The sequence below is a fragment of the Festucalex cinctus genome, chromosome 13, assembly GCF_051991245.1.
Source record: "Festucalex cinctus isolate MCC-2025b chromosome 13, RoL_Fcin_1.0, whole genome shotgun sequence".
NCBI lineage: Eukaryota > Metazoa > Chordata > Actinopteri > Syngnathiformes > Syngnathidae > Festucalex > Festucalex cinctus.
In genome coordinates, this window is record NC_135423.1 from 24,252,957 (window position 1) to 24,278,053 (window position 25,097).

Below are 25,097 nucleotides of genomic sequence, written 5' to 3' on the forward strand. Positions count from 1 at the left end.
ATTATTTACTTCTATATATTGTATAATATCTTTTTTTTTTATCATGTCAACCACACCTTGGTTATTAAGAATTCCCTCATTTAATCTCCATGTCGTCACGCTCCTTCTACTTTTAATCTTGATCGTACTGTATACACCATTATGATCCGAAACATCTGCACATCCAATTTTACAGTTTTCCATCTTATGCACATTGGATTTATTCAAAAATAGTCTGTCCTCGAGTATATCTTGTAATTTGCTGAATAATGTGTGTATTCTCTCTTAGATGAGTTGAATCTTCTCCAAATGTCTATCAAACCTAATTCCTCCAGTGATATTTTAATAAATCTAGTCAGGTGTGTATCAGTTTTCCTTAATTAATTTTTTATTTTTCACCATATATGTGGGTTTTCAGTACTATTCGAGGACCAGGCCAGCCCCTAACCCCCTCGAATGTTTTTTGTTTGATCTTTGTCATGTTTACTATTGTTCGTTATCATCCGTGTTTCGTGCTGTTGTCCTTGTGTGGCTCCCTTTATCTCGTCAAGCTTTATTATGTCCACCTGTGCTTGTCATCCCACACCATCCATCCATCCATCCATCCATCTTCTTCCGCTTATCCGAGGTCGGTCGCGGGGGCAGCAGCTTTAGGAGGGAAACCCAGACTTCCCTCTCCCCAGTCACTTCAACCAGCTCCTCCGGCAGGATCCCAAGGCGTTCCCAGGCCAGCCGAGAGACATAGTCTCTCCAGCGTGTCCTGGGTCGTCCCCGGGGCCTCCCGCCAGTGGGACATGCCCGGAACACCTCGCCAGGGAGACGTCCAGGAGGCATCCGAACCAGATGCCCGAGCCACCTCAGCTGGCTCCTCTCAACGCGGAGGAGCAGCGGCTCTACTCTGAGTCCCTCCCGGATGACCGAGCTTCGGTCACGACCCACAGTTCATGACCATAGGACACCCTTGGGTCAGCCAATCAGTTACCTCAGACACGTGTGTCTTGTCCAGGTGTCTCTCAGTGTCTAATTAGTGAGTGTGTATCTAATTTTCAGTTTTCGTTCAGTCTGTGTTGGTCCATTGTCATTGTCAAGTTCATGTTCTTGCCATGCCGTGTGGTTTGTTAGTAATTACATTGACTTACATTCTGTGACTTTGTTGATTTTGTTTTTGGTTACTAGTACCTTGTTACCCCCTCGTTTTTGTTGGAATAAATCGCTGTTTTTGAGCACCTGTGACTCCTCGCCCTGCTTCCCTGCCAGTGTTGTCACAGATTACTTGAAAAAGTAATGTGATTACTGATTACTCCTCAAAAAAGTAATCAAGTTACTTTATTGTCAAAGTAACCAAGTTACTCAAAAAGTAACTTATCGTTTACTTTTTAGTACCAATTTCCGCCCTTTGCTGCCTTAACATAAAAATGACAACCGGTTACTTGTGAAAATGCATGAACTTGAAACATGAACATGTTTCTTTGTTTCTTTAATACTGGTTTTACAGTACATAAATTGTTGTAGTATAACACATTACACCTGCAGGCTGGTTACAAACTGTAACTATAACATTTACGTGTAGGCTGGTTGCAACTGTAACATTTTCTATTTTCTCAAGTACCAGAGCTGAACTACAGTCATGCAGATTGGCTTTTTTATTATTATTTATTTGTATTTGTTTAACGTAACCGGCAAAACCTCCTCTGTTATTTTGCCGAGAATGGTCAATCAGAAGAGCGAGAAAATGCTGTGATTGCTTGTAGACTTTAGTCGCGGGTATGAATAACCCAAATGTGCATGTTTACTCCGCTGCGCGAGAGCGACGCGCATGCCGTCTCGTTCGCAGCCAGTTAGCATCACAAGCTCAAGTCAACTAGATTGTGAGTTACCGGTCACGGTAAAACAGTCTGTTTCAATGTCCTCGCGTATATCACTGCATCCTCTCAACTTTAACGGCAACAGTTTTCCTGCACAATTTGCAAACGACTTCTAATCAAACAACCTCCACACGACGAAGGTAACTTTCCGACACTTTGCCGACATAACTGGCTGCGGCTCACATGTTGTTTTTGTGAAGGAAATGTAGAACTGCTAGCTGTCTCCCTACCTGTCGTGTCGCCTTTGCTTGGAATTGTATCGCGTTGTGCTGTGATGTTTCCTTAAATTGGATGTGGACGTTTTAACCAGCGCAAAGTTTCCAACGCACTGAGAGGGTTTTGTAATCTTTACTGGACACAAATGCGAAGTAATGGCTTTATTTCCAATGAGCAAATGCGGTTTGTGGCGGTCCAGATGCTTCTTCCATTGTTTATGTCGTGACGAGGTAGGAATTGTCTATTGTTTTGGCCAGACTGCAAGCCTGCGGCTCACACTTGCTGACCCGGGGTTGTGTCTTTCCTTGAGAAAACGTGACATGCCATGTGACGTCACTCCCAAATGCAAGAGAAACATTTCCTCCTCGAAATTATCTTCGAAATGGACAACACAATTTTGCATACTACATACATTATGAGGTAATAAAAAAAAATAGCAACGTACAGCCACTTAGGAAAGTAACTTTAATCAGATTACTGTTTTGGAAAAATGAACACGTTAGACTGCTCATTATTGAAAGAAAGTAATCAGATTACAATAACGCGTTACTTAGTAACGTTAGTGACAACACTGTTCCCTGCACATGGGTCCACCTTCTCTCAATCCCACTGAACCTGACACTCGGTTATCGTGATTGGTCCAAAAAAAATTAGAATTGTATAATTTTAATTTTAAAAGTTATTTATTTAGTTATTGGAAATAAAGCGCCATATCTTGTCCTGCCCGTTTGTCTTCCTGTCACATTGTTGTCACCTGTTTTGGGGAAATGAGGCGAGTATGGAGAGTTGGAGCATCTACTTATACTGACGTCACGTCATTGCCGTGCATCATAAATGAAGCGCCTCCAGGGCTGAATATACATTGCCACAAATGTCAACTTAATAGTAAGTAAACTTTATTTGTACAGAGCTTTTCACAGACACAAAGTTAAAAACCGCACACACATTCAAACATCTGTGGTCAGCTGCTGCTACACAGCTGTCAGGTCCACTGGAAGCAAATCGGGGTAGTGTCTTGCTCAAGGACACTTCGACATGGTCCCCAAGGGTGAGTATTAAACTCACAACCTCACAGATGGGAGATGACCACTTTACCACTGAGCCACTTGCTCCTAACACCTATACCTAATACTCCATGTTTCAATTTAGTTATCAGTTATACTTAATCCATCACTATTATTTGTTAGACCAATGATTAAGTTGACTTTAATACATAAAAAAATACATTGTGTTACTGTTAAGGTAAAGAGGAACATGGCATTTGGAAATATAAACTCATCTTTCCCTTGTGTATAAATTTATTTGAATATTTTGGTAATTTCATTTATGGTGTATTTATTTACTGGACCAAATATCAGTTAAAATATCTGAAAAATGCATTTTGATTACAAATATGAATCAAAGGCAGTGATCTCCCACCATAATAGAGTGAAAATATTTCACATTATGTCCCATGCTATATAAAGTTCCTCATTTCAAGTTAACTTTACCAGCTATGGTTGCAAATTTTGCAATTTTTTTTTAAGATGTCAAAATCATGATTAATGAATTAAGTTACTTTAAAAAAAAAGAAAGAAGTAACTTAAACTTGAGTAATTAATTACTTTACACAGACGGTAATATTGTAAAGAAACTTATTACTTTCAAATGCAAGTAACTAGTAATATAAAATATATTACATTTTGGAAGTAACTTGCCCAACACTGATATTCGTAAAATACATTTCAGTTAGGCAACCATCACAATGACTATGACGTGACGTGTGTTAGAATCACAGTGATTCTAAATGATTGGCTCAAAGGGAAACCATTTTGCGGCGTTGCCCTACATCTGTTGATGCCTGTGGACACTTTCTCCCTCTTATGTTCTATGAAAGATGAGATGAGTGCAGGACACGGAGACGAGAGGACGGAATACCAGTGCGCCCGGGGGAAGCAACAACTGACGTCGTCTGGTGGTTTGAACTTGGCTTGGAGAGTAATGCATATTCAACATGTCTTTTACCATTAACTACGAAGAAAATACATATATATTACATGTCAAGGATTCAAATTCTAACACATCAATACGTCATCTTTCACACTGTAAGATGGTCCTATCACTTCCTTAAATCGATACACACAAGAAATACAGCGTGTGACTATCTTTCATGGGCTTTCAACGTCCGTACACAACAATGTAATAAAGAAGCTGTTTCAGAGTAAAGTTTTTTTGCTAAAATAAAACATATGATAGCAAATGCGAAAGTGACTTCTATTGAACGTGAACTTTTTTGGTCGTGAGGCCACGTGAATGCACATCTCGAGACTTTAGAGATCTTTTCCAAACCTCAATTAAATCAGTTTTGTAAACTCATTTGTATTTTCATTGCCGTCAGCATTGAATTTGTCCAAAAAAAAAAAAGCTGAAGAGGTGAAGTGATTCCATCCCTCTCATTGTTGGTTCACTGTCAGGTATCTCAACTTTATCAGCAAAAGGGTGAAAGAAAACAACAAGGGACTCATGGTTTGGGCTGGGTTTTGGTTTGTTTTTTGATTTTGTCTGGGTTCTAGTTTTGAGTTTGTCATCATGTTCCTTTACGGATCTGTTATGTTCTGCTTTCCTTGTATCTCCCTTAGAATTGTCAAGCCTTGTCTTGTCCACCTGTGTTTGCCTGCCCTTTCTCATATGTCAACCAATCAGCACCCTCTGCCACTTTGTCCAGGTGTCCATTGTTGTGTAATTAGTTTGTGTATTTAGTCACCTGTTTTCCACTCAGTTCCTTTCGGTTCATTATTTTCACCACATCATGTTGCCGTTTGCTGCGTTTCCACAAATGCCTTTTTTTGCTTACCTTATGGATTTTGCTTTGGTTTGATTAAATTCCCTTCACCTCTGCCTCCACCCCCGGTTTCCCTGCACCTGTGTCCGCCACTACACCTTAATTCGTAACTGTCTTATGCCTAATGTATGTGTGAAGGCAAGAAAATCGTGACAGTGAAAAACCTAAATGAAAACCAATCAAACACAACTTGATTTTCTTTCTTTGTGTGTTTTTCCTAGTCAATCGCAAAGTCTCCCAACCTCCTGCCCTCATTTTGTTATAAGGTCCAGCGCAACCTTCCAAATGTACAATTGCTTTCCTTTGTGAGCGTTCCTGTTTCCCAGTATACTACTTTCTTGTGTTCATCAGGGGGACACTAGGATAAAAGTGCTGTGCTTGAAGAATGATGTAGTTTTTATGTTGTTGCTATAGTAACATGATTTCTCTTATTTGCATGTGGAAATAGAAACCTAAAATATATACAAAAGGAAAAGAAAATGGTGAGAGCAAAAAATAAAATAATGAAAATAATTCTTGTTCATATTGCCCAATCCCTGCCCCTCATGCTTTGTAAACCTGCCATTCTGCACCATTCACTTGAAATGCATCCCACAAAGCAGTGATTGCGCTATTCAAGTTACTTGCAGAGGCGATAGAGCTGCACCCTAACATCCATCCATCTTCTTAACCGCTTACTCCTCACAAGGGTCGTGGGGTGCTGGAGCCTATTCCAGCCAGCTTCAGGCAGTAGGCGGGGTACACCGCTGAACTGGTTACCAGCCAATCGCAGGGCACACAGAGACGAACGTCCATCCACACACACAAGCACACCTAGGGACAATTCAGAGCGGCCAATTAACCTGCCATGCATGTCTTTGGAATGTGGGAGGAGACCCACGCAGGCACAGGGGGAACATGCAAACTCCACCCAGGAAGGCCGGAGCCTGGACCCCATCTTGCGTCCCCAGCACTGGGAGGCAGACGTGCTATTGTGCCGCCCGCAGCCTAACATGTTTCACACTAATCAGACACGTAGCCCCATTTAAGTTGTTAATTAACTTTGAGTCCCCTTGTGGTACATGCTCCTGGCGGGATGGATTTAAAAAAGGGTCAGATAAAACTTGTGCCAAACAAATCATGCGAGTGACTTACTGTCGTGACCCCTGACAGGACAAACCAAAAGTCACATGCCATTACTGTCATGTTTTGGTTTTGTGGGGGTGGGATTTTGTTTTCTTTTGGTGTTTTTGGTTATTTGTCATGTATTCCTTGTCTCTTCCCTTGTCCCGTTATGTCTAACCACGTCCACCTGAGTGTGTTTTCCCTTCCCAGTGTGTTGACCAATCATCTCCCCAAGCCTCTTGTAGCTTGCCCAGGTGTTTGTTAATTTTGTTGTTTTCACAGAGTACCTCGTTTGCCTTTTTGTGAATTAAACCCCTTTTTTACTTGCATCCCTGCCTTGCCCTGTTTTTGTTGCCCCCTGCATTTGGGTCCTGCCTCCAACCCCTCCCCATCGTGACAGAATGACTTAACCACACATGGACCCAGCGGGAGCAAGGTCCGAAATGGAGCCCTGGCGGAAAGAGGTGCTTGAAGCCGGCGCCCGAGCCATTGCCTTGCTCAAGGAAGCCCTGTCTTTGGTCGGTGGCGCCAGGAGTGCCGGGTCGGACAGGCCTCAAATCCCTGAACCTCGCCTGCTGCGGTCTCTCGCCCCTGAACCTCGCCTGCTGCGGCCTCTCGCCCCTGAACCTCGCCTGCTGCGGCCTCTTGCCCCGACCTCGCCAGGCGCCGCCCCAAGTCCCTGAACCTCACCAGGCACCGCCCCAAGTCCCTGAACCTCGCCAGGCGCCGCCCAAAGTCCCTGAACCTCGCCAGGCGCCGCCCAAAGTCCCTGAACCTCGCCAGGCACCACCCAAAGTCCCTGAACCTCGCCAGGCACCACCCAAAGTCCCTGAACCTCGCCAGGCGCCGCCCAAAGTACCGGCGGCGCAAGCCCTGCGGCCGCCTTCACCTCTTGTCGGGCGTCATGGACGCCCTCGTGTGGGCCGTGTTCCCACCTCCGTGCCCCCTTCCGCCGCCTTTTGTTTTTGGACTTTTTGTGTTGGTGGGACGTCTGGGAGCCGTCCTTTGAGGGGAGGGTTCTGTCATATTTTGGTTTTGTGGGGGTGGGATTTTGTTTTCTTTTGGTGTTTTTGTTTGTCATGTATTCCTTGTCTCTTCCCTTGTCCCGTTATGTCTACCCATGTCCACCTGAGTGTGTCTTCCCTTCCCAGTGTGTTGACCAATCAGCTCCCCAAGCCTCTTGTATCTTGCCCAGGTGTCTGTTGTTTTCTCGTTACCATGTGTATTTAGTTACCCTGCTTTCTTTCAGTTCTGGTTGAGTCATTGTTGCTGTTGCTGTCCCTGTCATCCCATGTTGCATTCCATGCCATGTCTTGTTTCCCTCCTGTTTTTGTTGCTTTAGTCTTTTTTTTTGGGGGGGGGCTCTTGTTAATTTTATTTTCACAGAGTACCTCGTTTGCCTTTTTGTTAATTAAACCCCTTTTTTACTTGCATCCCTGCCTTGCCCTGTTTTTGTTGCTCCGTGCATTTGGGTCCTGCCTCCAACACCTCCCCATCGTGACAATTACCTTGACTCCCCTATACTCATCTTCATCTATTGCATCATTTATCAGGTTCCAGGCTTGGGCAGCTGCGAAAGGATGTCATTTATTCAGCTCAGTCTGTTTGTCCCTGAAATGTTTGAAGGGGTACTCAACGCCAAATCATCTTTTTTCCTTTTATTTTTTTATTTTTTATTTTATTTTATTTTTTTAAAGAAATTGTATAAATGTGTGTCTGGTAATGCTGCCTACATGTCATGTCTGACTGGGGTCTAGTTCACAAAGGTTTATTGACAACCCTGGTTCAAGAAACCCTGAAATGTGGGGAAACTTTGCGTCTTCAGTTTCAGAAAGGGAGGTAACAGAAATAAAGCATGGTCGAAATGAGGTAAACCTGTGAGATCATGTGGAGGTCTTACCTGTTTGAACAATGTTTTTATATTTCATCTTCAGTTGCTGCCAGGAGCACTTATCCTTATATAAGTGAAATGAATTAATGGGCTACCATTCAAGCCAACCTGAAATGTTATTGTGATTGCAAAGGACTACATTTAAACTTGCGCATTGACCCGTGCAGAAATTTCCTCCCATACAGCCTGTCTCTCTTTTGCAGCTGCTGCAGTGTTGCATTTTCTCCCAAAAACGTGTTCGTAAGCATTACACGACTGCATTAGGGTGAAGTACGCCGCCTTCTGCTTCCCCGTTGCCATGGTGGATCATCAAATCGGTGCTCCATTGTTGTTGTTTTTGTATACGCGCACTTCCGTTTTTTTCAGTTGATTGGCTACATTCCATTTGACGTCATAGTTGGTTGGCGCAGGCGCACCTCTGTGTGCCCGCCGACGTTAAGATTTTTGTCGTAAATATTGAACGCGTTCATAATTTAAGATTGTCGGCCCCAACTGGTTTTGGACCCAATTATCGGGACAAATCCACTCTTAACACATCTCACATAATGTATAAAGATAATCTTATAAGATAATCTTATAAAGACAAACGATTGTCGGGTGTTTGACATCCTTGGTCGGGAAGGGGCAATATCAGGACAAAAACAGCCCGATTCTCTTTATGTGTGAACCAGGCTTTAGGTAGGTGAGAAATGTTGACCAAGGTTCTGCATTTTTATTTGACGATCTCATTGTAAGGCCAGTAAGTACCATCCATCCATCCATCCATCCATCCATTTTCTTAAAAGACATCGTAAAACACATCTGTATTCTTTGGCTTTTGGCGCACCATGAGGCTTGTTCTTGGTGTTTTATGGTGTGTATGAGTTTGATGTTTAGTCTACTTATTTATGTATTTATTTATCTCTTTATTCACTACTTCTTATATATTCACTGGTATAAAATGTATTTACTTGTTAAAAACAACAACAACCTGTATTCGCACTTCAAAATGTTTGCTTTGTTCTTGTTTACTGTAAAACTGATGTACAGCACTTTGTATACAGCAACGCCTGTTCTTAAAGCGCTTTATAAATAAAGTTGTTGAGTTATGCGATTTAATTTAATGTTAATACTAAACTAGATGTCATGCAGTTCAGAGTTTCAACAGAATTCTCTGTAAAATGACACCTTTACAACTATTTTTGTCTCTCAGAAACTTAAGGTAAGACAAAAGAATGTAGGCCATGAAAATTCAGCATCACGATTCATTTCTTCCCTTGTTGAGTTTTGATTTTTAGTCTTGACTTTTTTTAAACTAATTTTAATTGACTGTTTTTAAATTACTGTGTGCTTTTATTGTTGCCTGTACATGTACTGTGCACTTTACTGTGCACATTGAAAATAGATGAGGAATAGTTGATCTTTAACGTTAAATTGTGCGAGTGTAAGTAATGTGGAATCAGACAATATATACCCCGGAAGGCGTGTATTTTCTCAGCAAATTGAAATTTGAATGGTGAAAATCTGAAGTATTATGTGGGAGTTGTTTGACATAAAAAAAAGATTGAACCCAGTAAGGTTTGAACCCCCGCATTGGCTGGACTGGGAAATGCAAGGCGGATGTTTTACCAGTTAGCTAAGCAACATATTCACGTTCATGGCTAATGGCATATTTGTATTTAAAAGTGTCATCTGCTGCTGAAAGGTTTTGCTGAATGGAGACATGTGCTTTTAATCATTTCAGTAAAAATATTAATAAAAATTGAAAAAAGTTCATGTCAAATACCATTTAATGAAATGGATGTTAACTTGTATGACTATCCTGAATTTGGAGGAGAAAAAAAAAAAAAGTGCTCCAAGCTGGATTTGAACCCACACATTGGTAGACCTGGGTAATGCAAGGTGGATGCTTTACCAGTAGGCTAAGTAACTTGACCCCCAACATGGCTAATGGCGTATTTGTATTTGTGTCAGCTGATGCTGAAACCTGGAGACGCGTTTAATCATTTCAATAAAATTAGATATATTCGGTTGGGATACATGTAGATCGCTTAGCATAATGGCCCTGGATATATTTGCAATGTGCAATCAGAGGTCAGATTCAAACGTGTGACCTCCTGGTTACTGAACAATGCACTATATACCAAGTGACCCACTGAGCAGTATCAGATAGCTGGTAATGATCATTTGTATGTATGGAAGTGGGCGTGGAATATGGACAAGTTCAACATCAGTCCCATTGAAAGTAAATGGGGAAAGTTGATATTTAATTTTAAATTGTGCTAGTAATGCAAGTAATGTGGAATCAGACTATATTTCCCAGAAAGGAGTCTTTTTTTTTCTTTTTTCTTTTTTTGTTGTTGTTCTTCTTCTTTTTCTTTTTTTGAGGAAGTGATGTGAATGTTGTAAATCGGAAGTATGTGGGTGTTTTTGCAAAAAAAAAAAAAAAAAAACTCTTACAAAAATGCTATAGGACAATATTTTTCCAGGTTGGTGTTAACTTGTTGAAGAAACGTGAAGCCGTAAAAAAAAAAAAAAATAAATTAAAATAATAATAATAATAATAATAATAAAATAATGAGTACAACACAAGTTCAAGGCAAGAAAGTTTTTTTGTTTTTTTTTATTGCAACCATGAACCCATTTTTTTTGGCTAAGTTCAGCCAAAAGCCCCTCACTTGGAATGGTGGGATCTTCAGGGAAACCCTCCTACCAGATCCTAATAGGGATGTGGACTGGTTCCCAGCCATTTCAAAGATTTTTTTTTGTTTGTCCCCTCCTCATCAAGCCCCAAGATGAGGACTTCTTCTGTTGTACATCATCCCTGTTGAATAGACAAACAAAAAAATAAATAAATAAACCAGTTTGACAAAATATGTTGTGTTAAACCAAACTATTAGCTTTAACTCACTTTCATTTCGGTATGGCTTGACGTGTTAAGGGCAAACGCAGAACTGTTTTTATTGCCCTTTAAGTGTGTCAGTCTGTATATACAGCCCACATTTACATTTTCTGCGGCTGATTCTCTCCACAGAGACACTTTAACCATTTCTAATCTTGATTCTGTGAAAATTCAATTAAAATGAAATAATAATAAAAAAAGCCTTGTTTGTTCATGGCATTACAAAGACTGGCAATAGGATGAACTGAGAAATCATACTTGTTTGATAAAGATGTTTCTGATAGGGACATGGACTCCCTGAGCTGTGACCATTTGAACAGGCTCTGCCTAATATAATCCCAAAAAGACATTGAAATTAGTTAACTATGTGAGAATGTGCACATGTGCAACTTACCTCAATGAGGCGTCCCTCAATTGTGATATAACCCTTTGGGCAATATTTTGCCAATTGTGGCAAGGGTAGGAAGCTTGAAGGTGGAAAAAGCAATTCTTTGGGATTTCCCACCAGTTGTTCTGGCACGTGAACTTCAATTACGATTTCGATTATTACCCTCTACGATTACAAAATAGGCATAATCGACAAAAACGATTAATAATAGTAGAGCTGAAACAACATTTCTGCCTCGGATAGCCGCTGAGATAGTCGTAATCAAGCTAACGGCAGTACAGTACACGGGGCTGTGAGAAACCAAATTTCAAAATAAAACTTCCTTTAGTAGTATATGTATGATGAAGCATCTCATCAGGGCTTACAGCAAGCTAACCGCAGTGCTAGCCGTCATGTGTAACCTTAAACCGGACGCTAGTTTGTTCGCCTTTTCATCTGCATTGAGTTGATTAATGATGAACGAATCAAGTCATTTGAATGGCTCTTCAATGTGAACGATGGGAACCAAGTCTTTATTGACACGTACAACGACAAGCCGTACAGTGTTCCCTCGTTTTCCACTTGGTTAGGTTACAAAAAATACCCAAAATTCGTGAAGCCGTTAGCTTTATGTTTTAAATTTATTATATGTGTTTTAAGGCTCTAAAACCCCACACCAAACAGTTTATACACTTTTCTCGAGGCATTTACATTTTCTCAAATTCTCTCTTGTTTAAACATTTTCAATGTTCAAACTTTCATAAATGTTATAAAATGGGTATATTACTGTGTTAAAAAAAAAAAAAAAATTCTTCTAAACAGAAAATACATGAAAAGTGAACCACGTTATAGCGAGGGAGCACTTCATTTAAAAAAAAAAAAAAACATGTCCTCTTTGATGCTGACAGCTTGACTAATTTGCCGTTCCTACTGATCACTTAACAAACCAGTGTTACTCAAATGTGATATTTATTTAGCTGACAAAAATTGCTATTGTGGGTCTGATGTCACTTTAGTTCCATTGAATAAAATCTATGGGAAGAGATTTGTCTAAAATCTCACTGTTTCAGAGGAAAATAGTTTGCTGACAAGCTTGTTGATCAGCTATCAAAAAATGAAAAGCAGTTGGTTGTTAATTACATGCAAAAGTGTTTTTTTGTCTTCTGTATTTATACTTGTTTAACCAAAAAGTAGGCTATATACTGTAGAGGTAGGTTTTTATTTCTATCCAAATACCTGATTATTCGCTAGAATTTTCAGCAGGATTTTCGAATACCAAAATATTTGATAGCTGCAACCCTAATAATATTAATTTTGAGTTGTTTTGAGGCAAGTTATTTCACCAACCACCCCTGTCAAAACTAGATTACACCCCACAAGTCATATTGCACATGCTGCACCCCAACTTCAAATTTTTGCCAACATAAATAATCATTTATTGTTATAAAGTCTGTTTGGTCCAAACTGAGCTTACATATTTTTTTTATTTATCTTAATATTTTCAAATGTTTAAACATTTTCTTGCTTTGAACAAAAACATAATCGTTTTGAATCATCGTGATTTCAATTATTACCACAATAATTGTGATTATTGTTTTTTCCATAATCGGGCAGCCCTATATATATATATATATATATATATATATATATATATATATATATATATATATATTTATATATAAAAAATGTACCTCTACTACACACATATATATATATATATATATATATATATATATATATATATATATGTAGTAGTACATTTTATTTTTTTTTTATAGATTGACAAAGAAAAAGATGATTCAAACATGAACTGTAAAATTAACCAAATGTATAATGATAATTGTGGGATTTGTTGCGAATAATTCAGTAGCAGGCTGTGCATTCCACCCCTGGGCCTCCAATGGGTTTTAAATGATTTCATCCACCTCTTATTTAATACTGCCACTATCACATTGCAAAATGATATACAAAAACACATTTTGTCCATGTGTGGTCTTACAGCGAGAGACATTTCTTATATGCTGTACAATACAACAAACAACTCCAAACCTGCACACTACAATAAAGCAGTTCACAATCAATATCTAACAAAGATGGCAAAAACATAAATACTTGAAGTAGTGTAAAATACATCATACTCACCCGAGATGCTTATTATCTTTAGACAAAATCCATCCCTATTTGCTGCTCAGAGTTAGATGTTTTTTTTTTGTTTTGTTTTTTTAATTAATAATGTTCCATGTTCATCAGAGCCAGCAGCTACACATATTTATCAATCCCATTGTGTTTACACGCACCACTGCAATATGGTAGGCTGCAAAACTAGTTAGCATAGATCAAATGTCGATGTCACATTGAGCCTACATGGAGGACGAGAATGGTAAATCAGAATCTGGCAATGAAGGACATTGGATGTACATGGGATGTTTGTTTACATACATGCTATATAGAAGCTGGAATCTGATTGGAAAAAACAAACAAACACAAAACAAAAATGAACATGAAATGACTGGAAGCCCGGCAGCCGAGACACACACTATAAAATGAAGATAATAGACTGTTGGAAATAGGTAACCCTCCCAACCCTTCTTATAGAGCATAATGTGAACCTGTATACATAGATACTTGATTATACACTGATGCTGTCTTTAAGTCTGCTTGTGTTTTCTCTCAAAATGAATCAAATTGTATGTATGTATGAATAGGCCTGATATATCGTTTGAACATCGCCATCGCGATGTGCGCATGTGCGATAGCCACATCGCAAGTCGTGCAATGTTTTTTTGTTTTGTTTTTTTTTTTAGAAAAAACATTTGTTTTACTTCATGTCTCACGCTCACCCCCTCCCTTCCTTCTGCCACTCAGTCACCCTCTTCACAGGCTGGTCCTCCTGCTAACATTAACAGCAGACATGCACAAAAAGCGACAGTCAGTTTAGTCACCAAAAGAAAGTCAAAATCCATAATATGGAACTATTTAGGCTATAAAAAGAAGAAGTTACAGAACAAAAAAAAAATCCTCTGTCGACAGTCGCCGTTGTTGCCGCAACACGAGGTAATACAACAAACAGTACACGACCATTTGAACCGCCATCACAAGCTCCTGTATGACCAGTTCAAACTCGAAGTGGGACACGAGGTGAAACTTCATCTACTCAAAAAACAATTGGAGACGCATTGACCATAGCCAGCATAACGCCTTATGATAAGCAGAGGTTTTTTAAAAGAAAAAAAAAAAAAAAAAGCAGAGGTGGTTACGTTATGTAACAAGTTACATTTACTCCGTTACAATTGAGTAATTTATTTATTTTTTTTAAATGTACTTCTCAGAGTAGTTTTACCACACAATACGTTTTACTTTTACTTGAGTAGATGTGTGAAGAAGTATCGCTACTCTTACTCCGCTGTATTTGGCCACACTAAAGTCGTTACTCCTTTTTTCATTCATTATCTTTACCAGAGACGCCAACAGTGGTTCTGCCACATGACTGCGTTTCACCAGTCAGACGTAGCAACAATAATCACATGACGACTCCTTCCCTTAACATTCTACCAATCAGACGTAACAATGCAGTCACATGACACTGACGGCGGCAGAGGCAACTGTTTCCGAAATTGGCTCAGAAGAGAACACCCATGGCCTCATATAATATGCATGTTTACCTTACACACCGTCCGGAGTAACAGCTTTATAATGCGGTGTCTTATGTGGCTGCCGAAACAAACATTTCGACATATAAAAATTCCACATCGAACCTGAGTTCACGTGTCGCAGTAAGTTTGGCCCAAATTCCCTTTTGCTGTATTTAGGCAGGTATTTGTCTTAACTGTTGACAAGGACCTTTTCACATAGACTCTTTTGCAAACATTTTGTTAACTGCTGCCATCAACGAAACAGATCACGATACATGTTATATGGAGGCATGAACTGGCGGTAGCCACTAAGTGTCACAAATTATTAACAGTAGAGATAGTTTTGGTAACAGATAAACACTTGACTCCATGTAATGCCAGAACCTGGTAAGAAAACATATCCACGTTAAGCCATTCTTATTCAATGTAGCAATGATAGCATATGTAAACCAAAAAGATTTAGGTTAAAAGGTACAAGTTTCTAATTGTCCTGCTGGATGGGTATTTACAGAAATTTAGTGACCACAATATTTGCAATCCGATTTAATACATTAATCATCAGAAATCCTACTCTAGTATAGTTAACTTAATTTAACTTTGCAAATTGAACTGAATGTGTGATTTCAATGGCTTACTCGCTTGTAAACTCATAGCCTGTTTTTTTGTGTCAACAGAGGGTTCACCCCAACAAAAAGAATGTTTTTGTCTGATTACATTGTTTTTAAAAAGATAAATCAGACAATGTTAAAGCAGTTACTCAGTACTTGAGTATTCTTTTCAGTGAATACTTTTTTACTTCTACTTGAGTACTTTTTTTATGACTACTTTTTACTTTTACTTGAGTAATATTATTTTGAAGTAACGCTACTCTAACTTGAGTAAAATTTTTGGCTACTCTACCCACCTCTGATGATAAGACAAATCATGAATGCAATAACTTTTCACCTGGCGAAATAGCCTACATGCTGCCATTCAACACCGTAACTAAAAGGGGGTTTAAAAAAAAAATTAATACATAAAAAAGGTTCCACAAACATGGTGAAGGCAGCTGCCTTACCCCGGGATTACACCGGTTGCGTGTGTGTTGCGTCTCCGCTCCATTGCGTCTTGACTGCATGCTCCGGACGCATTAATTTTAGGCCAACTCACACCGGCTGCGCACAGCTGCGGTCCGGCAGCTCCGTCGCCGACCACTTCCCGCCGTATCTCGTGTGACCGCGCGGGATAATGTGGCATTAAAAACAACGACAAACACACAGAAAATCTGTGCTCAACAGAGAAGCAGAAAGAGAGGTGGACTTTCTTTGATTGAACTCAGCGTCAACTCCCATAGCTTCTGCTATGACGTCCCGCTGCATTCCTTTTGAATTTGTCCTTAATAAAAACGATGTGCCGTGTCATGTATAATTTTGTTGCTTTCCACCTTGATTATAAATCTCTCCTCGTCCATGTTCGCCGGTGTTTAAACAGTGGATTAAGCGTTAAGCATTGTGACCTTTTGTTGATATGATTGCGAAATAGGAGCTGGCGAGTGTTTTATTCTGAAGATAACCGGAAATTTATTTTGAAACTTCGTCAGTCTTCCTGTCCCGCTCAGTGCTTTGTGCGAGCTTGCCATTTGCCGGAGGCCGACGGATGCGGCATCCCATCCGCAGAGAGCCCCTCGCCCGCCGCCCGAACTGGGGCCGGGGGTGGCGGCCGCCCGAGGAGGGGCCAGGGCCGGTGGCCTCAGAGAGCCCATCGCCCGAACTGGGGCCGGGGCAGCGGCCACAGGGGGCGAGGCGCCCGACAAGGCGATGGCCGCAGAGAGCCCGCCGCCGGAACTGGGGCCAGGGGCGGCGGCCGCCCGACGAGGGGCCGGTGGCCGCAGAGAGCCCGCCGCCGGAACTGGGGCTGGGGGCGGCGGCCGCAGAGAGCCCACCGCCCGAACAGGGGGAGGCGGCCGCAGAGAGCCCGCCGCCCCCGGCCCCTCGTCGGCTGCTGAAAGCCCACCGCCCGAACAGGCCGGGGGCGGTGGCCGCAGGGGGCGAGGCGCCCGACGAGGGGCCAGGGGCGGCGGCCGCAGAGAGCCCGCCGCCCGAACTGGGGCCGGGGTGGCGGCCGCCCGATGAGGGGCCGGGGGCGGCGGCCGCAGAGAGCCGGAGGAGGGGCCGGGGGCGGCGGCCGCAGAGAGCCCACCGCCCGCCGCCGGAACTGGGGCCGGGGATGGCGGCCGCCCGACGAGGGGCCGGGGCCAGTGGCCTCAGAGAGCCTGCCGCCGGAACTGGGGCTGGGGGCGGCGGCCGCAGAGAGCCCACCGCCCGAACAGTTCTTAGAGTTGTTTCACTAGCCTTTCTTTAATGCTTGAAGATCCTGTCATGAGAAACCTGTATGTTTTATGTTAAGCTAATACACGGCTGCCAAATGGATAGTGACAGGGCTGTGGTGTCTGGTCCTGCTGTTCATATGCTGTGCAATTTTAGCCATGACCAGTAGTCAGCACTTTTCTTCTGTGGTGGTCTAGTGGTTAGGATTCGGCACTTTCACTGCCACGGGCTGGGTTCGATTCCCGGTCAGAGAATTCAGAGGTTCTTAGGGTTGTTTAACTACTCTGTCTTGAATGCTTGAATATCCTTAGAAACCTGCATGTTTTAATTTGAGCTATTTCACGGCTGCCAAATGGATTCTGACAGGGTTGTGGTGTCTGGTCCTCCACCGACGCTTGCTTTTTCATATACTGTGCCATTTTAGCCGCACCCAGCAGTCAATGTTTGTCTTCCCTGAAATGCGATGTTACCAACATTTCCACCGTCAGATTCACAGTCCAACATACTCTGCAGCATTGCTAAAGCTTTCTCAACGGTTATCCTTTTTGCGTATGCCATTGTGACGTCTGATTGAAGTCCGAGATTGTGTGCTGTGCTCACACTCAAAATATACTACCATGTGTAGTGGGGAGGGTAGGTGTTGCTTGTTCATATACTGTTATTTTAGCTGTGCCAAGAAGTCACTGTTTGTCTTCCCTGGTGGTCTAGTGGCTAGGATTCGGCACTTTCACTGCCACGTCCTGGGGTTGTTTCCCGGTCAGGGAATTCAGAGGTTCTTAAGGTTGTTTCACTAGTATGTCTTTAATGCTTGAATATCCTGTCATTAGAAACCTGCATGTTTTAATTTGAGGTATTTCACGGCTGCCAAAGGGATTCTGACAGAGTTGTGGTGTCTGGTCCTTCTTTGATGATTGTTTGTTCATATACTGTGCTATTTTAGCCGTGCCCAGCAGTTAATGTTTGTCTTCCCTCGTGGTCTAGTGGTTAGGATTTAGCACTCTCGCTGCGGCCCGGGTTCGATTCCTGGTCAGGGAATTCACTGGTAAAAAGGGTTATTTCATCTGACTGTCTAATGGCTTACAGATATTGTCATTAGTAACCTGTAAGATGAAAGGTGAGCTACTTCACGGCTGCCAAAAGCATCACGCGACGGCTGTGGTATCTTGTTGTACATAGGTCCTTGCGTGTTAATCGATTGTGCTATTTTAGCCGTGCCCAGCAGTCAATGTTTGTCTTCCCTGGTGGCCTAGTGGTTAAGATTCGGCACTCTCACTGCCGTGGCCCGGGTTTGATTCCCTGTCAGGGAATTCAGAGGTGCTTTGGGTTGTTTCACCAGTCGGTCTTTAATGCTTGAAGATACTGTCATGAGAAACCTGTGTTTTAAGTTGAGCTATTTCACGGCTGCCAAATGGATAGTGACAGGACTCTGGTGTCTGGTCCTCCTTTGCTTGCTTGTTCATGTACTGTGCTATTTGAGCCGTGCCCAGCAATCACTGGTTGTCTTCCTTGGTGGTCTAGTGGTTATCCTTCGGCACTCTCACTACTGCGGCCTGGGTTTGGTTCCTGGTCAGGGTCAGAGGTTCTTAGGGTTGTTTCACTAGTCTTTCTTTAATGCTTGAATATCCTGTCATTAGAAACCTGCATGTTTTAATTTGAGCTATTTCACGGCTGTCAAAGGGATTCTGACAGGGTTGTGGTGTCTGATCCTTCTTTGATGCATGCTTGTTCATATACTGTGCTATTTTAGCCGTATGTTTCTCTTCCCTGGTGGTCTACTGGTTTAGTATTTCTCACTCTCACTGCCGCGGCCCGGGATGGATTCCCGGTCAGGAAATTCAGAGGTAACAAGGGTTATTTCACATGACTGTCTCATGGCTTGCAGATATTGTCATTCGTAACCTGTATGTTGGAAGTTGAGCTACTTCACGGCTGCTGAAAGCATCCTGCGACGGCTGTGGTATCTTGTTGTTCATGGCTCCTCGCTTGTTCCTCGACTGTGCTATTTTAGCCGTGCCCAGCAGTCTAAGTTTGTTTTCCCTGGTGGTCTAGTGGTTAGGATGTGGCACTCTCACTGCCGTGACCTGGGTTCGATTCCTGGTCAGGGAATTCAGAGGTTCTTAAGGTTGTTTCATCAGTCGTTGTTTAATGCTTGAACATACTGTCATGCGAAACCTGGATGCTTTAAGTTTAGCTAATTCACGGCTGCCAAATGAATTCTGACAGGGTTGTGGTGTCTGGTCCTCCACCGATGCTTGCTTTTTCATATACTGTGCAGTCAATGTTTGTCTTCGCTGAAATGCGATGTTCCCAACATTTCCACCATCAGATTCACAGTCCGACATACTCTGCAGCATTGCTAAAACTTGCTCAACGGTTATCTTTTTTGCGTATGCCATTGTGCCGTCTGAATGAAGTCTGAGATTGTGTGCTGTGCTCTCAATCAAAATATACTACCATGTGTAAGGGAGAGGGTAGGTGGTGCTTGTTCATATACTGTGTTATTTTAGCTGTGCCAAGGAATCACTGTTTGTCTTCCCTGGTGGTCGAGTGGCTAAGATTTGGGACTCTCACTGCCGCAACCTGGGTTCGATTCCCGGTCAGGGAGTTTAGAGTTTCTGAAGTTCATTTCACTGTCTTAAATTGTTGAAGACATTGTCGTGAGAAACATTGAATGCTTGAAGTTGAGTTATTACATGCATTCCAAATGGATAGTGACAGGGCTGTGGTGTGTGGTCCTCTGTTACTACTTGCTTATTCATATACTGCGCTATTTTAGCCGTCCCCAGCAGTCAATATTCGTCTTCCCTGGTGGTCGAGTGGTGAGGATTCGGCACTCTCTCTGCTGCAACCCGGGTTTGATTCCCGGTCAGGGAATTCAGAGGTCAATAGTGTTATTTCACCTGTCTGTCTAATTGCTTGCAGGTATTGTCATTAGAAATATGTATGCTGTAAGTTGAGTTATTTCACGACTGCCAAATAGATTCCGAGAGCGCCATGGTGTCTCGTTGCACATGGCTCGCTTGACCGCGCTTTCTTACCTGTGTCCAGCAGTCAATGTTAGTCATCCCTGGTGGTCTAGTGGTTAGGATTCGGTACTCTCACTGCCGTGGCCCAGGTTCGATTCCTGGTCAGGGAATTCTCAGGTTCTTAGGGTCGTTTCACCAGTTGTTGCTTGAAGATACTGCCATGAGAAACCTGTATGTTTTAAGTTTTGCTAATTCAGGGCTGCCAAATGGATCGTGACAGGGCTGTGGTGTCTGTTCCTGTTGCTTGCTTGTTCATATACTGTTCTATATTAGCCGTGCCCAGCAGTCATTGTTTGTCTTCCCTGGTGGTCTAGTGGTTAGGATTCGGCACTCTCACTGCCGTGGCGCGGGTTCAATTCCCGGTCAGGGAATTCATAGGTTATAGGGGTTATTTCACCTGACTGTCTGATGGCTTGCAGATATTGTCATTAGTAACCTATATGTTGAAAGTTGAGCTACTTCACAGCTGCCAAAAGGATCCTGAGACAGCTGTGGTATCTTGTTGTACATGGCTCTTTGCTTGTTCCTAGACTGTGCTATTTTAGCCGTGCCCAGCAGTCAATGTATGACTTCCCTGGTGGTCTAGTGGTTAGGATTCGGCACTCTCACTGCCGTGGCACGGGTTCGATTCCTGGTCAGGGAATTCAGAGGTGCTAATGGTTCTTTCACTAGTCTGTCTTTAATGCTCGAAAATCCTGTCATGAGAAACCACCATGATATAATTTGAGCTATTTCACGGCTGCCAAATAGATGCTGACAGGGTTGTGTTATCTGGTCCTTCAGATGCTTGCTTGTTCCTAGACTGTGCTATTTTAGCCGTGCCCAGCAGTCAAAGTTTATCTTAATTCAGAGGTTCTTAGGGTTGTTTCACCTGTCTGTCTAATTGCTTGCAGATATTGTCGTTATTTAATGCTTGAAGATACTGTAATGAGAAACCTGTATGTTTTAAGTTGAGCTACTTCACGGCTGTCAAATGGACAATGACAGGCCTTTGGTGGTCGAGTGGCTAGGATTCGGCACTTTCACTGCCGCGGCCCGGGTTCGATTCCCTGTCAGGGAATTCAGAGTTCAATAGGGCTATTTCACCTGTCTGTCTTAATTGCTTGCAGATATTGTCATTAGAAACCTGTATGTTTTGAGCTATTTCACGGCTGCCAAAAATTTATTCTGACAGCGTAGTGGTGTCTGGTCCTCAACTGCTTGCTTGTTCATTTTCTGTGCAATTTGAGCCGTGCCCAGCAGTCAATGTTTGTCTTCCCTGGTGGTCTAGTGGTTAGGATTCAGCACTTTCATTGCCGCGGCCTGGGTTTGATTCCCGGTCAGGGAGTTCAGAGGTTCTTAGCGTTGTTTCACTAGTCTGTCTTTAATGCTTGAAGATCCTGTCATTAGAAACCTGCGTGTGTTATTTTGAGCTATTTCACGGCTGCCAAATGGATTCTGACAGGGTTGTGGTGTCTCGTCCTCCACCGACGCTTGCTTTTTCATATACTGTGCCATTTTAGCCGCGCCCAGCAGTCAATGTTTGTCTTCCCTGAAATGCGATGTTCCCAACATTTCCACCATCAGATTCACAGTCCGACATACTCTGCAGCATTGCTAAAGCTTGCTCAACGGTTATCCTTTTTGCGTATACCATTGTGACGTCTGAATGAAGTCGAGATTGTGTGCTGTGCTCTCAAGCAAAATATACTACCATGTGTAAGGGGGAGGGTAGGTGTTGCTTGTTCATATACTGTGTTATTTTAGCTGTGCCAAGAAGTCACTGTTTGTCTTGGCTAGGATTCGGCACTTTCACTGCCGCGGCCTGGGTTCGATTCACGGTCAGGGAGTTCAGAGTTTCTGAGGTTCATTTCACCAGTCTGTCTTAAATTGTTGAAGACACTGTCATGAGAAACATTGAATGCTTGAAGTTGAGTTATTACATGCATTCCAAATGGAGAGTGACAGGGCTCTGGTGTCTGGTCCTCTGTTAATACTTGCTTGTTCATATGCTGCGCTATTTTAGCCGTGCCCAGCAGTCAATGTTTGTCTTCCCTGGTGGTCTCGTGGTGAGGATTCGGCACTCTCACCGCTGCAACCCGGGTTTGATTCCCTGTCAGAGAATTGAGAGGTTCTTAGGGTTGTTTCACCTGTCTGTCTAATTGCTTGCAGATATTGTCGTTATTTAATGCTTGAAGATACTGTAATGAGAAACCTGTATGTTTTAAGTTGAGCTACTTCACGGCTGTCAAATGGACAATGACAGGCCTTTGGTGTCTGGTCCTCCGTTAATGCTTGCTTGTGGTGTCTGGTCCTCTGTTAATACTTGCTTGTTCATATTACTATGCTATTTTAGCCATTCCCAGCAGTCAGCGCTTATCTTCCCTGGTGGTCTAGTGGCTAGTATTCGGCACTCTCACTGCCGCGGCCCAGGTTAGATTCCCGGTCAGGGAATTCAGAGGTCAATAGGGTTAGTTCACCTGTCTGTCTAATTGCTTGCAGATATTGTCATTAGAAACATGTATGCTGTAAGTTGAGGTATTTCACGACTGCCAAATAGATCCCGAGAGCGCCATGGTGTCTCGTGGTACATGGCTTGCTTGTTCCTAGACTGTGCTTTCTTAGCTGTGTCCAGCAGTCAATGTTTGTCATCCCTGGTGGTCTAGTGGTTAGGATTCAGCAATCTCACTGCCACGGCCCAGGTTCTGTTCCCGGTCAGGCAATTCAGAGGTTCTTAGGGTTATTTCACCAGTTGGTATTTAATGCTTGAAGATACTGCCATGAGAAACCTGTATGTTTTAAGTTTTGCTAATTCAGGGCTGCCAAATGGATAGTGACCGGGCTGTGGTGTCTGTTCCTGGTGCTTGCTTGTTCATATGCTGTGCTATTTTAGCCATGCCCAGTCGTCGGCCCCTGTCTTCCCTGGTGGTCTATTGGTTAGGATTCGGCACTTTCACTGCCGCGGCCTGGGCTCGATTCCCAGTCAGGGAATTTCGAGGTTATTAGGGTTGTTTCACTAGTCTGTCTATAATGCTTGAAGATCCTGTCATTAGAAACTTGTGTGATTTAATTTGAGCTATTTCACAGCTGCCAGGGATTCTGACAGAGTTTTGGTGTCTGGTCCTCCGATTGCTTGTTCATATACTGTGCTATTTTAGCCGTGCCCAGCAGTCATTGTTTGTCTTCCCTGGTGGTCTCGTGGTTAGGATTCGGCGCTCTCATTGCCGCGGCCCGTGTTCGATTCCCGGTCAGGGAATTCAGAGGTAAAAAGGGTCATTTCACCTGACTGTCTAATGGCTTGCAGATATTGTCATTAGTAACCTGTATGTTGAAAGTTGAGCTATTTCACGGCTGCCAAAAGGACCCTGAGATGGCTGTGGCTTGCTTGTTCCAGACTGTGCTATTTTAGCCGTGCCCAGCAGTCAATGTATGTCTTCCCTCGTGGTCGAGTGGTTAGGATTCGGCACTCCCACTGCCGCGACCCGGTTTTGATTCCTGGTCAGGGAATTCAGATGTTCTTATGGTTGTTTCACTAGTCTCTCTTTAATGCTTGAAGATCCTGTCATGAGAAACCTACATGATTTAAGTTGAGCTATTTCACAGCTGCCAAATGGATTCTGACAGGGTTGTGGTGTCTGGTCGTTCATGGCTGCTTGCTTGTTAATATACTGTGCTATTTTAGCTGCGCCAAGCAGTCACTGTTTGTATTCCCTGGTGGGCTATTGGCTAGTATTTGGCACTTTCACTGCTGCGGCCAGGGTTCGATTCCCGGTCAGGGAATTCAGAAGTAAATAGGGTTATTTCACCTGTCTGTCTAAATGCTGGCAAATATAGTCGTTCGAGACATCTAAAGCCTGCTTCACACGGCAGAAGAATTGGCCTGATTTTTGCCCCGAATTTCCCCTCACGACAATCGTAAGGACGCGCCGAGACCCAAGCAATAATCTTAACAGATAATACTGGCGTGTGTGTTGTCACCACACACGGCGCCTCCCGATATCGGCGCTCGGAAGGACCTCCGACTTGAAATCGGGCATATCCAACATGTTGGATTTTTTTTGGCCTGACTTCGCTCCGTGTGCGGTGTCCCCCGTGGACGAACTATGCGCGCAGCTGGTTGACGGTGACGTGCAGCCAATCAGAAAGCGAGCCAGCGAGGAAGCCGGCGGGAAATCCAAAATCACAACAGTCATGAAGCAGCAGAAAGTCAGTGCTCGCGCTATTACACTCTTTTTATTTATTTACTTTTCTAAATTAATTATTATTAGTATTTTTTTTTAGACACGCACACACATTCTCCACAAATAAACGTGGTCTCTGGGTGGGACGCCAACCCGCACCGCCAGCACCGAGCCGAGAGCAAGCGATGTCTCGCCCATTTACACTCCTTTAAACAACACCGTTTCTTTTTATACCGCTTTTTCGGCTGAAAACCAGGATTGACTCATGTTGACTTAGAAGTCATGTTTAATCCCGAGAGGTTTTGCAAGACTTTCAGTCACCTTCTTGAACGAACTCGGCTCGTGTGTGGTGTGTGATTGTGTGATGTGGCTGCACACCACCCACGGTAGGTTCAAAACTGTAACTCCCGTGATTTTTTTCCTCTTCACATGTGGTGTCTGTCAAAGATTGGAAATCGGCCAACAATTTTAAAATCTTGCCGTGTGAACCAGGCCTTAGTTGAGCTATTTCACAGCTGCCAAATAAATCCCGAGAGGGCCGTGGTGTCGTCCTACATGGCTCCTTGCTTGTTCCGAGACTGTGCTTTTTTAGCTGTGTCCAGCAGTCAAGATTTGTCTTCACTGGTGATCTAGTGGCTAGGACTCGGCACTTTCACTGCCGCGGCCTGGGTTCGATTCCTGGTCACGGAATTCAGAGGTTCTTAGGGTTGTTTCACCAGTCTGTCTTTAATGCTTGCAGATAGTGTCATGAAAACTCAGACACCTCTATGTTGCAAGTTGACCTGTTTCACGGCTGTGGTTTGATTCCCGGTCAGGGAATTCAGAGGTGCAGAGGTTTGTTTCGCCAAT

At 43.0% G+C, this 25,097-nt stretch overlaps 6 non-coding genes across 6 annotated transcripts; all 6 read left to right on the top strand.

Annotated features, from left to right (window-relative positions):
• Window positions 1–19,096: 19,096 nt before the first annotated feature.
• Window positions 19,097–19,168, top strand: trnae-cuc (transfer RNA glutamic acid (anticodon CUC)). The gene has a single exon. It is a non-coding gene; the product is annotated as a tRNA-Glu (tRNA).
• Window positions 19,169–20,126: 958 nt separating this feature from the next.
• On the top strand, window positions 20,127–20,198 carry trnae-cuc (transfer RNA glutamic acid (anticodon CUC)). The gene has a single exon. It is a non-coding gene; the product is annotated as a tRNA-Glu (tRNA).
• Window positions 20,199–20,387: 189 nt separating this feature from the next.
• trnae-cuc (transfer RNA glutamic acid (anticodon CUC)) lies at window positions 20,388–20,459 on the top strand. Its single transcript has one exon. It is a non-coding gene; the product is annotated as a tRNA-Glu (tRNA).
• Window positions 20,460–20,659: 200 nt separating this feature from the next.
• trnae-cuc (transfer RNA glutamic acid (anticodon CUC)) lies at window positions 20,660–20,731 on the top strand. The gene has a single exon. It is a non-coding gene; the product is annotated as a tRNA-Glu (tRNA).
• A 612-nt stretch (window positions 20,732–21,343) lies between these two features.
• trnae-uuc (transfer RNA glutamic acid (anticodon UUC)) lies at window positions 21,344–21,415 on the top strand. The gene has a single exon. It is a non-coding gene; the product is annotated as a tRNA-Glu (tRNA).
• A 1,571-nt stretch (window positions 21,416–22,986) lies between these two features.
• On the top strand, window positions 22,987–23,058 carry trnae-uuc (transfer RNA glutamic acid (anticodon UUC)). Its single transcript has one exon. It is a non-coding gene; the product is annotated as a tRNA-Glu (tRNA).
• The last annotated feature ends 2,039 nt before the right edge of the window (window positions 23,059–25,097 follow it).